Below are 17,117 nucleotides of genomic sequence, written 5' to 3' on the forward strand. Positions count from 1 at the left end.
CAAACTTCAAACCACAGACATTCATCAATCTACTTAAAAATATGAACTGGAGCAGCCTAAGACGAGGCAGTGAATTACTTTAATGCAATATTTCTAGAAATGCTAAACAGCCTTGCATCCCCTCGTGTAAAATTAATCAAAACCAACCATGCCCCATGGGTGACAAACCATCAAAAGATCTTATGCTAATTAGGGGCAAAAACCTGTAAACAATGGCTAAAAAATCAAAACCCACCGAACCTGTTGAAATTTAAGCAACCTGGTAAAAATACAAGTAACCAAGGACAAAAAAGAGTATTGTCTAAAACCAATCATAAGCAGAACCCCCAAAACTGTGGGCATCCATAACATCACTCCTAAACCTGGGCACAAAAAGCAATCCATGTTCACATCCTGACAATACACTACAACAAATAGCTAGACTCTTTAACTCTCATTTTATCAATACTATGTCAAATATCACTGTCAACCTTCCCCAACCTTGCTATGACACAAACTTAAGTATTTCTAGTTATACTGGACCATCTAGACTACCCCCTCCCATCCATCCTCCTTCCTCTACATCCTCCCTTCATTCTTGTGAAGTATCAACCCATCTTATATCCGCATTCATGCTTAAACCTGTCCAACTATTAGAATAAAAAGACTACTTCTCAAACTCAACCCAGCTCTAATGCAGCTGATAACATACAGAATATCTAAAACTAACAGCTGAAGCCATTGCCTACTCTATAAGTATACTCATCAGCAGATCCATCCTTGAATCCTATGTCCTGAAAATGTTGGATAAAGGCATTTATTCTACACCTTCACAAAGGCAGCAACTCTACTGATATCTCCAACTACCGTCCTGTAGCTATTCTCTCTCTCTCCTATCTCTAAGCTCCTTGAAAAATGTATACATATACAATTTCTAAACTTTCTCATTTATAACCAAATCCTGTCTCTTGCACACCATGGACCAAGTCATAGTACTATGACTGTCTTGATATCTTTCATGGATACAGTCAACAAAGCTCGAAACTCAGGCAAAATTGTCTCTTCCCTATTTCTTGACTTATCAAAACCATTTGACACAGTCTCTCACTACCTACTTCTAAATCAACTCTCAAAAACTGGTGTGTGTGTCCCGCCACCTCTTAAATGGTACTCAAGTTACCTATTGGACAGATTTCAGGCAGTTAAATGGCAAAACTCCCTCTCTCCGTATCTTCACAAGACTCTATAGTAGGATATCTACTATTTAGCATATTTATTTAATTTTCTCCAGTCTTCTTTCATTCAGAGATCTTTCATACAATATGCAGATGACTCTACTATTATATGTTCTGCTGACTCCATGTCTGATCTACAACAAATCACACAATCAGCCTTTACCTCCATAGAGACCTGGCTAAGCAATAATCATCTGTCTCTTAATCCAAACAAAACCAAGTTAATTCTCTTTAACTCAAAGGAAAAAAACTCCTAATAAACAAAGCCCAGTTCACCATACTTTCTCAGAGCAACACAATAATTGAAGTTGTTACTTACACTAAACTACTGGGAGTAATAATAGATGAACATCTAAAATTTGAATTGCACATAGGCCCCTGATGAAAAAGATTGTTAATTTAACCATTTTCTAAATTAAAAAAAACTACTGATCTGCTGCCTTATATAGTGATTAACCCCACCACTGTAATGAAACTTCACAAAATAATACAAGCTGTTGGATACATTACACATTAAGAAAAACTAGATTAAAGTACATATGCTGAAGAAAAGATAACTGTGACTCTAATTAAGCCTTATGCTTATTGTAGCACATACTGTATTTAACCACAGCACATATGAGGAGCCAGGCAGTCCTTAAACAAAAACTGAGTGAAATAACTTTCAGTTTCTATATTTTTGCTTTTTAAAAAGACCCCCCCGACCTAGGTTTCCCTCTGACAGGAATACTGAAAGGCAAGAATCACCAGCCAAAACAGATGCCATTGACTGGCACAGAACTCCCAAATATCAGGATTAAACTAAAGAACAATTTGACTTAATGCAAAATTGACATAAACTGCTATAGTAAGCAATAATGCACTAAAACCACCGTAATTAATGACATGACAAAACAATTTATTATATAAACCTAATTCATGCTTTATTTCTAAACTACTTTCCCCCTTTTATTATATCCATCTCTTTCTCTATATCTATATCTATTATTTTTAACAGGCCCAAAAGTGGCAGGGGCAACAGTAAAACAAATAACCAATGAATTGGACCCAAGAAATAAAGCAACCCCTTGAATCCAGACAAAAGTGGAAATTCTAGACCCCTTGCCTGTGAGCAAAACCCCTTTCCAAAATTAGTGAGGCAAGCCAATCCCTCTAAGCCCCAACCCAAGAACAAACAGAAAACAATAAAGGGAAACATTGCAGAGAAAAATAAAGACCTGATAAAAAGGAACCAGGTAAACCACAGACAGAACTCGAGTTTCCAACTTTTTAGACCAGGAATAGAAGTTGGGAGCCAACAAACAATGAAAATACTACAATTAAAGTCATAAAAATCAGATGAATCTTACCTCAGAAAGAAAGTCCTTATTTCCCCCTCTGTTTCTGTTTCATTTATTGATTTGTTTACATGATCCCATATCACGCTGACGAATGGTACAGTACTTGACCATTTCACCAAAATGTAGTGGTGTTCCCCAAGAATGGGTTTAAATATTCAGGGCATGCCCCCCAGTTCACAGATTCAAACTAAACAACTCCATGGTGTGATGTCCATTTGCAAACAAAAGGAAGGCGAAGAAACTTGTAAGAGGCAAAAATGATTATAAGAAGAAGAATAAGCCAAATATAAAGGCAATAATCCATTCATAAAGTGCCTGTATCTGCAACTAATTTATTTAATAAAATTGATACAGTTTAATGCATCTATAGTATATACTGGAAACATTTTATTTAAATATTTTATTTATTGAGCATTATAACAAGAAGAATAATTATGTTCGAGCCTTGAAAGTTACATTTACAAACTACAACACTCCCCTGCCTGAAGCAAACTGTGAAGGCATTCTTGAGGAAAGGTATGATGATACTGAGGTGGAGGAGTTTTTATCCCATTCTTGCAACCCCTGTCAGAGGTCACTGACAATAGTACAGAGGAGTCAGATTAAAACATATTGTACCATGACCCCCCAAAGCGTTGCAGCTGGATGGCGTGCACATTTATTACGACGAGACAGGTTTTAAAAAAAAAATGGATGGCAAGAGAAAGATTTCCATTGCTTATTTTATGTTAATGTTAAATGGGTTAGATTAGGAGTTCTAAAATGTTTGAAAATAAGCCATTTACATCTCCGTTTCTTTGTTTAAACCCTTATATTAAACCACTAAACATCAGTAAAATAGTAAAAAGTAAAAAAGCTTCTCCACCATGCTTTCAAGCCTCTCTCACAACTGCCTAATGTACAGTACATCAGCGAGTACATCAGAACATCCGGGCAGCCAGACATCAGCGAAGGGGCATTATGCATTGCTGCATTATTTAATTTTTTCTAGAAAAGTTACAGTTTTAATAGTAATAATTCTGGGTATAATAGCAATAAGAGATAGGTGGGTGTTATTCCACTGTATTTACCCACCGGTTGTCTATTTGGTCCCCGGGTCAGCCCTATAATAATTCCACAGGCAAACCAGTGAGTACAACAACAGGAGAGGATGAGGAGGGATAAGCAGAGGAAAAGGTTCTTTTTTATAAGCTTCCCCTCAGTTTCAGATACTGTAATACACTCTAAAGGATTCAACATGCTCAAGTATAGTCACCTTGAGGTGGAGCTTTATGGTGATTTATTTTTGAAAGGATTTACCTTTGTCCCTGCTGCCAATATGAATTGTGTGTATTTAGCTATTGAGTTAAAATAATAGTCTAGGAAACATAATCGTCATCTATTATTTAATGAATCCAGCAGAGGGACTGACTGAGATGTTAAAGTGTCTTTAATCTCACATTGGTCACTCCTATAGCTTTGTTTGACAGGCTGTGTGAAAAAGGCATTAAAAATGCCATGACTAACAGCACAAGGCCTAAATATTGAAAACTAAGCAAGGAGGAAACAAAGCTGTTAAATGACTTGCAACATGAAAAATCGATCAGAGAAATGAAGAACAACAAAGATGAGGAAACCACTTCTGGATTTTTCCAACTACTTGAGTAAAATGCTAGGATATATGCATGAGGGCAGCTTTTATTGCCCAGCATTTAAAAATGAAATGAATATAGCCTATGCAATGCTTGATAGTTGTTTGGCATATTTATGTTTGTCCAACATGTTCTCTGTGACTAAATGTGAATGTCTAAATAGGAAGCAACCTGTAATCACTTTTAAATTTCATGTACCTAAAACCCAAAAAGGTTTCTTGGACCCGCCCAACTGCGTCTGATAATTAGCTTTGCAAGCATGAAAACTATGCATCTTGGGAAACTAGTAGATATTAAGTTAAAAAAAATTATATAATACACCCCATGAGCTAACATTTTTAAATGTGATAATTGGTTGTTAACTTGTGACTATTGCTGTGGTTGATTTGTTTTCAGTTATTCACACATAAGCTAGGGCTGGAATGGTTGCACAAAGCACTTTACAACAACCCCACCTTAACTCAAAAGGATATTAATGTAATTGTTGGGTGCATGGAGAGATAACTGAAGGACAATGTTGTGTACACTATGAATATTAAAAAAAAAATTAATGGTATTGTAATGGGGGCTACTTCAGCTCCAGTCTTCACATATATACTCCTATAGCACTTGGAGTACAAAACATTACATTACAAACTATCAGAATCTACATTTTTAGACAGAATGTTATGATTTGGATGGCTAAGCAGTAAATGTTTATTAAATTCTTCAGTATGGCAACGATACTGAACAAGATTTACAATTGATCAATGAAGGGGGGACAGATTCAGTCAACTGCGTGGATGTCACATTGGTTAAGGACTAATACAGCCAAAGGTATGAATAAAAAAAAAAAAAATATATATATATATATATATATATATATATATATATATATATATATGAAAAACAGTAAATGTTTATTAAATTCTTCAGTATGGTAACAATATTGAACAAGTTTTACAATTTATCAATGAAGTGAGTAAAGATTCAATCAACTGCTTGGATGTCACATTGGTTAAGGACTAATACAGCCAAAGGTATGAATAAAAATATATATATATATATATATATATATATATATATATATATATATATATATATATATATATATATATGAAACACACACATATATAATATATATATATATATATATGAAACACACCTTTTTCAAATAGTTATCTCCTCTTCACCAGTAGCCACCCATTTTGGCAAAAGTGTAATTCAATCAAAGTGTTGATGCTGAGGTCATCTAGACTGCCATATAATGATAACCCATTTCATAAAAAAATAGTTAAACTTATGAATATGTTTGTTGCAATGCCATTACACAAGGGTGGCCCAAACATGGACCCTGGTAATTACAGAACCATTGATCTCACAAACCTCCTGTATAATGCTATAGAACACATTCTTGTAGATGTCATTACATTGAAAATCTCTTAACCCTGGAACCTCATCAATTTGGCTTTATTAAAAGAAAGTTTTGCCTGTCTAACCTCATTCATTCATTTGAAAATATCTCAGAAGCAGTGGATAGTGATTATGCAGTACATACAGCATAGCCAGACCTGGCCAAGGCCTTTGACATCATTTGCCATGCAAGCATTATTGATAGCCTTGTAAATCTTAATCTAAATCCTTATATTGTGTGATAGATAGCTAACAGGTTTTCTGACAGAATACATGTGGTTAGAGTAGCAGATGCCACTTGTGAAAGCAAATCAGTTACTAGTGGCATACCACAGGGCTCACTTTTGTGCCCTCTCCTATTTGGCATATATTTCTCAGACCTTTAGCACAGCACTTTTGGTCTATGGTTAACAGTGTTTGCAGATGACTGTAAAGTGGCCCATAACTAGAAAGATCAGTGGCCTCAAAAATCTGGGTCTATATTAGTACATTGAAGTATCACTACTTCGAATGTACTAATATCGAACCCTTTGCATCGAAAGCTGGAAATAGCGAAGCTGCAGAATATCGAATACTTTCCTAGGGAAAGTATTCAGTGGGCCGTTTCTGCAGCTTCACTATTTCCTCGATTGTGGAGCGAAGGTTACAGATTGGGTTAAGGTAAGTGTGCGAACGAAGGTGAGTGTGTGATAGGGACCTCAGTATTAGGGAACGGGTAAGGTGAGTGTGCGATAGGGACTTTAGGGCTAGGGAGCAGGTAAGGTGAGTGTGCGATAAGGACTTTAGGGTTAGGAAGCGGGTAAGGTGAGTGTGCTAAAGGGACTTTAGGGTTAGGGAGCGGGTAAGGTGAGTGTGCGGTAGTTACGGACCTTAGGGTTAGGTTAAAGAAAGTGGATAGCTAGTAGTGTATGTATGGTTTAGTGTATGGTTTTGTGAAGTGTATGTGTGTGGATTATGTATTTTGGTATGCTTGTGTTGTGTGTATGTTTGTTGGAACAGCATTTTTTTTTCCCTGGGAAACAATTTGCTGTTTTGAGTGTTTGATGTTGTTGTGGTGTTTCGAGTGAAATGGTTCAATATTAGAACATTAGATGTAATAATACTTCGATGTTCTAATATAGACCTAAAACTCTTCGTTTTCAGGAGATATTGGCAACACTTTCTCTTTCCTTACTCTCTTACTAATGTCTCCATGGAGATCTATGTCTAGCCTTTCATGCCATGAAAGATCCAACCCTATTTGATCTCCTATTCATTTATAGAACTAATGGTATGTCAAATACTCAGCTAAAGGAACTAAACTTTCATCAGCAGATAAATAAGATGTTGTCATGATAGACTCTTGTCACAATGTATCCCTCATCTCTGGAACAAACTTCAGCTACATGACAAACAGAGTAACACCCTTGCCATTTTCAAGGTAAACATAGATAATTTGATGGGAAGCCTTATTTTTTGCAAGACTTGAAATGGTATGCAGACCAATTGCCTAGCACTTACCTGTGAACCAATGAACCTATGAACTTATAACAGAGTCTACCCTAGTGTATTATTAACCAAAATTAGTGAAGAAGTAAACAAAGATAGAGTGATTAAGTTTCAACCCATCATTGAAGACCTAAAGTTGATAACACAAATCCTGTGGTTGATTTAAAAGACTACTCCAAAGATTTAATTATCCCATATAGAAAAGTGGATGACAGCATTAAGGAAATTATGAATATAAATTTGGAAGCAGTCTATTGATGATTAGACCTCTTTGGAAGGTTAAGAGAGAGTCTCCTTTATGTGCCTTAGAGAGGCAAAAAATTCAAATCACACCTTGAGAAGGGAAGTAATAAAAACTACTGCCTTGTCCTCTTTGCTGCTGTGCATCCCTGGCTACGGAGTTTATTACCTAACCTTTGTGCTCCTGCTTGTCTCAGCTCCAGCCTACCTGAAGGTGACCTGCTGGATGCTACAGATTTTGAGCCCTGAATAGGGACAATTCGACCTGCTTCCCTGAGAGCCATTCTTCCAGTAAAGAATACTGTGAAACTTTGTGTTCCTGCTTGTCCCAGCTCCAGCCTACCTGAAGGTGACCTGCTGGATGCTACAGATTTTGAGCCCTGAATAGGGACAATTCGACCTGCTTCCCTTTGAGCCATTCTTCCAGTAAAGAATACTGTGAAACTTTGTGTTCCTGCTTGTCCCAGCTCCAGCCTACCTGAAGGTGACCTGCTGGATGCTACAGATTTTGAGCCCTGAATAGGGACAATTCAACCTGCTTCCCTGAGAGCCATTCACCCAGTAAAGAATACTGTGAAAGTATGTCTACTAATGGTGCTATTGGTTAGCTAATTTTACTACTGCTAGCTATATAAGCAACCCTCCCAGGGTAACCAGCAGCCAAATCCCTCTTTTTTAACCTTAAATAATCTTTGTTTCTCACTTCTACTCCCCTCTCCTTATCTAGGAGATCTCCCTCCTCTACTCCAGCTTCGTATCCCCCATAGGTGACCGTTTTTCTCTTACTGCAATGTACATAACTGGCCACTAGGTGGTGTCCTACCTTTGTTATCTGACTTGTATTACTTAACCTTCTCTATAGTGATTTCTCCCTGATTTCTGAACTCCCAGCCTTTCACCCTCTTATCCATGTCCCTGTAGCTTCTTACCTCATTCTTTACTCTTCTATTTTTTCCTAAATCTCCTGAAACCCTCGTTACTATCCTCCTCTACCCTTCACACTTACCTTCTGATCTTCAAAGTTTCCTGATTGTTCTCCTTGAAATGTATCCCCTCTCTGGCTCTACCCGCTCCGTTCGCCCTACTGGCTCACTCCACTCCCCTACCCTACCCCCAAATTCCACCCACTCCTACTACTCCTAAATCTATACACAACTAGACACACACCCTCCCCTAATTATCCAATTATAATCTATTCTATCCTGACATATCACATACATACACACCCACACCTGTCTGACACTTCATAATTACTTGACAACTATCCTACTCTGAACCTATTCTACCTTAGCATCATTCCTACTTATTTCTTGCACACTCTACCTCTCCTCCTAACAATGCCATTTGTACTCCAACCAATACTAACAAGCCCTGCTATTTTACTTGCTATATTATCCACTTTATCTACATCCTTTGTACTTACTCTGTATGAACACCTACACCATAGTGAATCCCCTTATCCACTAAAACAAACACTGACCATGAGTCAACTTAGTTCCCTGAACCATGCTAACATTACTTCTACCTCAACTTACCTCTCCCCACAGTTTCATAGAATAGCTCATATTACCTTCCAACAAGCTAGAATGTCGCAAAATAGTCTTTATAATCTTCTAAAGTTTTTACTTATTCTTCATCAACACCCATTACTCCACGGTGATATTCATCCTAACCCAGGACCAGGCAACAACACCCCTTCCAACTCCTATCATTCCCAACTTACTATTCCCTCTACCTCTATTCAAACTACTTACACCTTGCTCAGTGGTCACCTGAACATACAGAGCCTAAATAATAAAATCAGCCAAGTCCATGCTCTCCTACAAATCCATTCCTGTCACCTGAACATACAGAGCTTAAATAATAAAATCAGCCAACTCCATGCTTTCCTAGAAATCCATTCCTTTGATGCTCTATGTCTAACTGAAACTTGGCTTAAAACAGTAACAAATAATAGTGAAATTATCCCACCAGGTTATAATATAATAAGATTTGACCGTTCAACCAAAAAGGGTGGAGGGGTAGCTATTTTGTTTAAGTCAGGGTTACAGGTTTCCACAGTAGATATACAGCACCCCTTAGATAGTAATACAGAAATCCTTATTTATAAGTTTCAGATCAATGCTAGCAAGTCCATTTATATAATATGTTTCTACCTATCTCCAGGCAACAATATCGACACCCTTGAAACTATCCGCTCTTGGCTTTCCTCCTCTTTCCCCACAGAAAACCCTTGTACTTGGTGATTTTAACATTGACTGGAATAGCTGTACCTCATCTCAATCTACACTCCATATACATCTCCATGGTTTCTCACAAATTATCACTACTCCAACCAGAATCCATAAACCAGCTAAAAAAAAGCACCTTAGACTGGGTACTAGTAAATAGCCATCTCATTCTTACAAAGCAAATACCCTTCCTGACGATATAAGTAATCAATTCCTCACCTATATAATTACCTCACCTATATAATTAGGCAAAAAACCCTTATTCCCAACCAAACCACCTTCAAAACCACTCAGAACAAAAAAGATGTTAATCCATCTAACTTCCAAGCTGAGCTGCAGGCCTGTGACTGGTATCCCTTAAAACTGCTCCCTCTTGAGGAAGCAGTATCCTTTTTTAACTCCAAATTCCTACAAATCCTTGAATACCATGCCCCTACTATATCTATAAGAACTAGAAGTAAAACTGCTCCTTGGCTTACAAAAGAGAGTAGACAAAAACATTTTAGTAAGAAATAAGATCTGGTCTAAATGGAGAAATACTAAAAACCCAATAGACCACCAGAACTATAAACATTTAAGAAATACCACCAAAAAAGCAATACTCCTCGACAAAAAGAACTACTTTAAACTCCAGCATAAACATCAACAAAAAACACAAACTTTCTGGTCTGTCAAAAATAAACTTTTACACCCAGGCCACAACAAGACTCCAACCCCTGCTGGACTCTCCTCAAACCTTCCTAATGAGATTGCTGACACCATTAATACCTTATTTACTGAAACTGTTAATTCTCTTGCCAACTCCGTACCTCCTGGTAACTCATCCCTCCCATCCCCTCGGGCTAGCACACTCCCAACCTTTCAACTTAAGCCAGTTCCTACTTCCCATATCTTTACCCTACTCAACAAATTTAAACCTTGCACCCCCTCTGCTGATCTTCTACCAGCGGAATATCTGAAAATTGTAGCTAAAGTACTATCCTACCCCATTTCTATTTTTATCAATAGAACCATTTCCGAAGGCTCCATTCCATCTCTCTGGAAAATTTCTCATATAATCCCACTACACAAGGGTGGTAACTCAACTAACATTCAAACTTTCGCCCCATAGCCCTACTCTCTCCTCTAGCCAAAGTAATGGAAAAATGTATCCACCAGTAACTGCTTGATCACCTTCTCCAAAATAACCTCCTATCTGACTGTCAGCATGGCTTTAGGCCTTTCCATAGCACCACTACTGTTCTCATGTCCTCCACTGATTGCATTGACAAACACCGTAACAATAACAAACTCTGCAGTACTTTGACCTTTTTAAAGCCTTTGATATGGTGAACCATCAAATACTTCTGGACATTCTAAAAACACTCTCATTTAGCTCACAGGCACTAAAATGGTTCAAGTCCTATTTAGAAAACAGACAGCAAGCTGTCCTCTGGGACAATAACCTTTCATCTTATCTTCCTATTAATCTAGGGGTCCCACAAGGCTCTATCCTGGGACCTCTCCTCTTCTCTATATTTATTAACTATCTGCAGTTAGATATCCCTCAAGCTACATGCATTCAATATGCAGATGATTCTACTCTAGTGTGTACTGCCTTCTCATTCAATGAGCTTCAAACCATTAGACAAGCTGTATTTAACTCCATGGAAAAATGGTTCCAACAACAATGCCTCCTACTAAATGCCAAAAAAACAAATTACTGCTTTTTACTCCAACATTTAAATCTTTACCTATGTTCTTACTGTCAAGGCCAATAATGGTACTACGATTGCTCCAGACCCAACCACCAAACTATTAGGCATAACAATAGATCAACATCTGAACTTTGATGCACATATCACCACACCTATCAAAACTGTTAACAGAAAACTTGGCTCTCTGTACAGAATAAAATCTTTCTTAACCCCTGAAGCCGGAACCACCATTGCCCACACCCACCTAATCTCTACCCTCCTCTGTGCCGCACCCATCTATACCAATCTTTCCAAAAGTAACCTTAACAAACTGGCAACCTCCTATAACAACATTGCCAGATTTGCCACTGGCACACCTTTCAGAACTCACCATTGTCTCAATCTTAAACAATTAGGATGGCTTGAACTACAAAATCAGCTACTACTTCAGGAACTTACTATCACCCATAAGATACTTCATCAGCCCAATAATACTCTTATTTTCAGGAAGTTAATCCCTCCCTATAGAAATATTACTACCCTTCGCTCAGCAAATAAATTACTAGTAACTATTCAGAAATCCTTTAACAAAGCTGGAGACTCCCACTTTGCTAATTCTGTATGGAAAATCTGGAACAGGCTTCCTGGCAATCTACAATTACTTACATCATTACCACTCTTTAAAACTCAGCTAAAATCATTCCTTAAAACACAATGGCTATGTCCATGCACCAACCCAGATTAAATTGGCTGCTTTGCCATACTGTCTATTCCCCAGCCAAACTAACTCAGGATATATATTTTCCTTTCTGGCTCTTCCTCTTCACAGTCTTTTATTGTCAGAGTACTACCCTTTAGTATATACAATCCTAAAATTGCCACTACTTCTAGCAGGCTTATCTTAACTGTTGTATGTTTATCATCTGCTTTTAATTAAGTATATATCTCTTTTTGAAATTAAATTATTAATTTAATTTTTATCCTAACTTACTTTTTTTCTTACTCCCCCTCATGTCAACTGTCAACCCCTCATCCTGGCAGTTGCTCCTAGATCTACTGTATTACTACACTGTGTATTCATGTTCTCTCTGATGGTGTTTTTACAATGTTATTCAAGTGCAATTTTGTATTGTAATGTATTATTTTGAAATTTCTGTTGTGTTTGTGTTTTTGTGTTCTACGGTTATATTTAGCATAAGGTGGAGCTTTTCTCCCCGGGCCTCTACTGAAAATGGGCATATATCCAGTTAGACTAGCCTGGTTAACAAATGTAAAATAAAATAAATAAATACTCCAGGACTGAAAAAGTGGTTGGAATGAAGAAATGTAAGAACTGTTCTTAATGTATTTATGATTTTGACTCTGTTGATATTACTGCAGGTATCCACCAAAGAGTTATTCCTCCAAATGGCAAATATTACCATAATACTAATGTAGTGGTTCTAGTTGTATGATGTGCATAGCCTTCTACATAGGCGATATTGAAAGAACTTTGAAAGCTAGGATTTATGAGCATGTTTACACTATTAATTAAAAGTATGCTAGTCAAGCCCTGAACAGACATTCTAGTGAATGGAGGAACTTCAAAAAGTTTTTCAAAGTAAACGTTATTGTCATTTAGAACTACACACGGGTAGCCTAAATGAAATTATGTGCAGCAGTTCAATTCTTGAGATTACAAAGGAAACTGAAACAACACATACAAGTAGAGGAATAAACATAACTAACAAATACAATACTACTCCCAATATATGCAAGAAAGAGCAGAGACATTTACCAACACTCATATATGAAAAAATACATTCCCTTGAGTTAAATTAACTACCCTATTTAAAGTGATACAAAACACACTACAGATTGAAATACTTGTTATTTTTCAAATATTGCACTTCAGTGGGTTAAATAATACTGCCTATGTATATAATAAAAAAATATTGCACTTACTTGAAATATATGTAAGTTATATATTGCACAAATAAATAAAAGTTGACTTATTATGTGTCCAGACCCCTCGGATTAATGCCCAAGTTCAGAAGTCTAATCACTGTAGGGTAGAAACTGTTACTGAATCTTGTAGTCCTGCAGCGGATCCTGCTCTATATCCTGCCTGATGTCAGATGCTTAAATGGTCCATGCACAGCATGTGTATTGTCCTGTATTATTTTGGTGGCCTTTCAGATGGTTCTTGCAGAATAAAGATGTTGTAGTGATGAAAGACTGGAACCTGGTACTTTCTATGCAACCCTCACCACTCTTTGTAGTGCCTTCCTTTCTCTAACTGTGCAGCTTCAAAACCACACTGTGAAGTTGCAGGTGAGGATGCTTTATATTGCACCTCTATAGAATGTGAAGAGAATATGAGGAGGAAGCTTAGCTTTTTTCAGCCTTTTTAAAAAGTGGGTGGATTGGTGCACTTTCTTGACCAGCTGTTGAGTGTTTCCTAGCCACAAGAGGGCCTCTGATATGTGTTCACCCAGGAATTTCATATTCTTAACCCTCTCCACACTCTCACCATTGACCTTGAGTGCTGGTTGGTTTGTTTTCCTTTTCCTGAAGTCGATGATAATCTCTTTGGTCTTGCTTACATGTGCACAGATATTCACAGTATGTGCTATGCTACACAATCTGATCCTGCAGAAACAGCTGTAGGATCATCAGCAAATGGAAGGGATACACAGCCTCCCACCACTTCCTAGGTCGCCACAGTCACAGGAAGACTCGGAGGAGGAACCCACTTGCTGATGTCCCTGTATGCAGACATAGGCATGCACAGCATGCCCTGGCTTTGGCTAAGAGACAACACATAGCACATTCAGGGACCTAGGGGACTAACACCTAACTCCTACTTACATATAGATATTAAAATCAATGCCTGGCAACTCACACATCCTGTATCTATCCATGTATTGGCTGTGTACTGCTTGCACCAGACAGAGTCAGCCCTGAACTACAGTTGCGTCGACTGCTGCATTTACTAGGTAAGTCCATAACCTGCACAGTAGTATACTGGATTATTATATGTCAGCGTATGTATGGACCAGGTATATTATGCAACTAACTATAGCGGGCTAGTTGGACAGAAATGACATCCATATGGGACTACGGATGCCCATTTCACTAACATGTTTCAGTTTCTATTCAGTAGGCCTCATGCATGGAATATTCATGCAGTGTTACTGCAACAGATTATAGGTACATCACTGAAGGGAGATGTTAGACAGTGGAGTTAAATGATAGTCTCACTATTGTGTATCCCAGCAGATAATGTGGTGTTGCTCCCCACCCACAACACAGTAATGTTCACTTATAACTGCTTAAATAGTAACTCCTTAATGGTAATTGAACATTTCAGTCAGTCTCAGGACAGTAGTATAGAAACTGATCATACATTGTGTGTCTCAGGTAATAGAGGAATAAGCAATGTACATATTTATGCAGGTGATTGTGTAATGACTGGGACCATGTCTGTCAAGCAGCTTCTGTGGCTTAAAGCATTAAGGCAATCACTTTGTGTGATGGCATTCATGGTTCTAATCTCAAAATATCCAGTTTTGTGGGGTGTAATTTGTGTTCTACAATCTGTCAGTCTGTTTGTGATGTATTATTTTAACAACTGTGACATATTAATTGCATAAGACAACTTTAGAATATTTTATCCAATGTGAGTGAACTGCAGCAGTGCAGAAAAAGGACAGATGTCATCTAGTGTAATACACAAAATCCTGGACTGTAGTACAAACCTGTATCTCTCTCTCTACATATATATATATATATATATATATATATATATATATATATATATATATATATATATATATATATACATATCTATATATATATATATATATATACATATGTGCGTGTGTGTGTGCGTCTGTATTACCCGACATACCTAGATTGTGGTGATTAAAGCTGCACTATGACGCATATATGATGTTGATCAAAGGACCAAATGTAAGGGCTCAGCAATAGATAGTGCACTTACTTACATCCTCCTGTGCCTGCTGGATATCACCACACATACCACAGCAAGTGACCAAGTTATGTAATGTATAATGTTGTGTACTCAAGCATTGACATGGTAATTTATTTTTGGCCACAGGCTTGCCCATCCAAATGCAAACAGACACACATGGGCAAAACGGCTACTGTTGCCACATAGCTAGGATAAAAAAAAAAAAAAACAGTTGCCTGACTGCTAGGCTACTAGGTGCAGATGACAATAAGTAGCAATATCACTCTGCAGGTGATACATGCTGCTCAACACAGGCCTTGTGCATGCCCTCTACAAGTGGTTTGCCTGCAATTACTTATAAAGCAGACTTAAGTTGTGGTGTGTCTAAGTACTATAGTCTGTGGTGTTTAGGACTAGATAAGCAAGAGTTCTAAAAAGACTCCAACCCACTTGGAGTTTTTGTGTGTGTAGGTATATCTTTCTACTAAACAAGTGTGAATTTGCCACTGTTTTCCAAACTGCAGTGGATGTGCACTTTTTGGCACTTACAGTTGAAGCAGGCCTACAAACACCTGTCTTACACAAGGCCTGCTGATGTCATCTGCCATAAGACTACCAGTAGCCATGTAAATGTCAAACTTAAGCTGTGGTATGTGCATTAAGTAGTGTGGTGTGTAAGACTTAGATAGGTAGAGGTTCTAATCTCACTCCAGCCTACTTGCTGTATTTGTGTCTGTATGTGCATTCCCCTACAAAATAAGTGTGAATCCCCCATTAACTTCCAAACTGCAATGGATAAGCAATTCTTTGACCCTTGCAGTTGATGCATGCCTCTAAACTCCTGTCTTACGCAAGGCCTGCTGATGTCATCTACCATAAGACTACCAGAAGTCATATGAATATCAGGTATAAGCCATGGTATGTGCCTTAAGTGTTGTGATCTGTAATGTATAAGACTAGATTGGTAGGGGTTCTCATCTCACTCACGCCTATTTGCTATATCTGTATATGTGCAATTCCCTGCAAAGCAAGTATGATTACCACACTGACTTAGAAAGAGGCAAGGTTTTGTACTATTTTTTGTGTAGGAGATGATGCATGCCTCAAAATTCTTGTCTCCTACAAGGCCTGTTTATTTCATGTAGCAGGTGACACAGGCCTCAAAATGACTGTCCTCCACAAGGCCTGCTTATTTCATCTAGCATAAGAGTACCTAAAGACATATTAATGTCAAGATTGAGCTATTGCGCGTGCGTTGCATACTGTGATCTGTAGTCTGAAAGACTAGATAGGTAAGGGTTCTAATCTCTTTGTAGCCAACTTGGAATATGTGTGCTGTACGGTGTTTTGCAAACATTAATTGGTAGTGATACCATTCTCACTGTAGCCAAATTGGTGTGAGTGGATGTCATTCAGAGAATTTTACATCAACCTACAGGATCATGGGACCATTGGACTTACTAGGCTAATGGCCTTAGTACCCTTATAATCCTAGCCAAGTTCTTACCCTTATTTACACGATCATCACCTATTGCCACTGTCCAAGGGGGACACAGCCAGAACCCTCGTGGTGAACTTATGGTCACCTATGCAATCATACAGATTGTATCTGAAGGGGTCCAATGAGGTGCACTGTTTGACATTAAGTGAGAGTCTGTTGCAAAGGTTTGTTAAACCATGGTAGAGATAGCTCTCCTTCCAGGATGTTTTATTGATTTCACATAAAAGGTTAAAGTCCTAACAGAAAATAATCTGTGTACCATTTGACTTATGGGTATGCAGCATTACCAATAAAGAAGGGTCACAGATTGCCTTGTATGCATGGCAGAGTTCACCTCTGAGTAGTCTGTTTGACACAGACTACAGTTACAGTGATTTCAGATAATCTACATAGGACAGATGCTGAAGACTTGAATTTACCTTATAAGGAGCCTTTGTGGTCTCTACAAT

This window comes from Protopterus annectens, chromosome 2.part0 (genome assembly GCF_019279795.1).
Source record: "Protopterus annectens isolate FY-2018-M chromosome 2.part0, PAN1.0, whole genome shotgun sequence".
Lineage (NCBI taxonomy): Eukaryota > Metazoa > Chordata > Ceratodontiformes > Protopteridae > Protopterus > Protopterus annectens.